Below are 2,267 nucleotides of genomic sequence, written 5' to 3'. Positions count from 1 at the left end.
TTTGTGCTATTTGTCTGCGCAAGGCCAAGGTCAAGGGACAGCATTATGGGAGAGGCTGAAAACCAGAGAAAGAGATGCCTGCAAGCATGACTGACCAGAGGGACTGCATATTCAATGAACTGTATCCTTAATATTTTGACCATGAAATGTAACCTAATATCTTTTCTAATAAACCTAATAATTGTGAGTTTTTTCTGTGAGTTCTGTGTGGACATTTCAAGGAATTGTAGAACACAGAAGAGATGAAGAGAGTGCGTGGGGAGGGACAATGAGAGCTAGCATCGGTAAAGATGTTGGAGAATGAAGGCATGTCTGACCGGAGCCCCATAGGAACAAGCCTAGAGTGGGTGATGGTACCTCTCCTCCTTGGAACGCAAAGGAGGTGGGCTGCCACTCCGCAGTATATTTTCAAATTCTCTTTGTTACGTTGAAGAATTTTTCTTCTATTCATATTTTGCTGGACTGTTCACAGCCCCTTCATATATTCATGGGGACTACTGGTCAGCGGCATTCTTTTGCAGGGGAGGTCTTGGTCTGGCTCTGGTATTAGGACGATGCCGGCTTCCTGGATTCGGTAGCATTTCCTCCCCTTCCCTCGGAAATAGTCTGACTAAGGCTTGTGTGAGCTCTTCTCTGGACAACTGGTGAAGTTCTCCAGTGGAGTTGTTTCCGTTTTCTGCTTCACTTTTTGCTAGTGGTGGCAGTTGCTTTTCTAGATATTTTCCATGTCCTCCAGGATTTCAAATTTGTTGTCATATAATTTTTCATAACATTCTACTACGTTCTTTTTCATTTCTTCAGGTTTGCTATAAAGTCCCCCATCTCCCTCCTTACTTGGGTTATTCGCTTTTCCTGCTTTGCTTTTCTCCGTTTGGTGAGTGGTCTGTCAGTGGTATTGACCTTTTCCAAACAGCACCTTCTAGTGCTATTCATTCTCCCAATGTTTCTCCTGTTCTGTTTCCTGTCTTTCTGCTCTAATCTTCATGATTTCCTTTCTGCTAATGACCGCGGGCTTGTTTTGCTGTTCGCGTTCTATTTGCTTGTGTTGCATTTAATGTTTTTATTTTAGACCTCTTTATTGTGTGTGTTTATTGCTATCCATTGACCTCTGGGCACATGTTGTGCTGTGTTCCAAGGTTTGGGTATTTTGTCTCATTCTCATTTGATTCTAGGAATTTTACATTTTCGTTTTTTATTTCTTATATTACCCAGTGGTTTTTAAAATCTAATGTAATTGAATTTCCCTGTATTTGATTGTTTCCCCCTTGATTTTCCCGTTATTGATTTTTACTTTTATAGTGTTGTAATCAGAGAGAATGTTTTATATTATTTTGATGTTTTAGACTTTATTGAAACTTACTTCCTGGCCTAAAATTTTGTGTATTCTGGAAAATGATTCATGCGCTTTGGAAAATAGTATACAATTTTTGTAAAGCGTCCTGTTTATTTCCATGAGATCGAGTTGGTTGGTTATGGTCTTTAGCTCACCTGTAGCTTAGATGAATCTATGTCTTATTATTCCATCTACCACTGAAAGTGGTGTGACTAAAGTCTCCTAAATAATAATGGGACTTTGTCTTTCTCTTCTCGATGCTGCTGTGGTTGGCTTCTGGGATTTTAGAACCTTGGCCTTCTAGGGGTGATAGTGACTTTGGTGACGTCCTCCTCGTGGATCAACCTTTAGTTATTATACTTCATCCTTCCCTATCTTTAATGGTGGATTTTACCTCAAAGTCTATTTCATTAGAAAAGAATATTGATGAGTTATGTTTTGTTTGTTTGTTTGTTTTTTATTCATTCTGCTACCCTCTGCCACTTTACCAGCCCCCTTAAGCTTTCTTTTTTTCCCCTCAGTCCAGGGGAGAGCTCAAACGCAGTCCCCCACTACCACAAATTATGCAGTGGAGTTTCCCATATTTGAGGAAATTTCAGGGATCAGCACATCCGGAGTGCAATGAATAAGCCTCGCCCTGAGAAAACCACCTTCGTGATCATGCCAGGTAAGTATTCCCTTAAGCTTTCTTGCATGCATGATTTCTGCATAATAATCAGAGTTTATTCTTTAAAAAAGTCTCCAGTTGTTGAATACACTTCGTACATTTTAAGTTCCCAAAGCATTTGTTTTATTATTGAATGTGCCATTTTCCCCCATATTCTTCCCTTTGGTATGGTCCTCCCCACCCCGTTTTGTTGATTTTGTCTGCATCGTTTTGTTTTTGTTTTGCTTTGCCCCTCACCCAAGTTAATATGTGTTAGTCATTTATACT

The 2,267-nt window shown here is 39.9% G+C and overlaps 1 pseudogene; it reads right to left on the bottom strand.

The window, feature by feature from the left end:
* Positions 1 to 1,856: 1,856 nt before the first annotated feature.
* On the bottom strand, positions 1,857 to 2,008 carry LOC142438024 (U1 spliceosomal RNA; annotated as a pseudogene).
* Positions 2,009 to 2,267: the final 259 nt, after the last annotated feature.

Source organism: Tenrec ecaudatus, chromosome 1 (assembly GCF_050624435.1).
Source record: "Tenrec ecaudatus isolate mTenEca1 chromosome 1, mTenEca1.hap1, whole genome shotgun sequence".
Lineage (NCBI taxonomy): Eukaryota > Metazoa > Chordata > Mammalia > Afrosoricida > Tenrecidae > Tenrec > Tenrec ecaudatus.
This window is presented reverse-complemented; position numbering and strand designations above follow the sequence as displayed.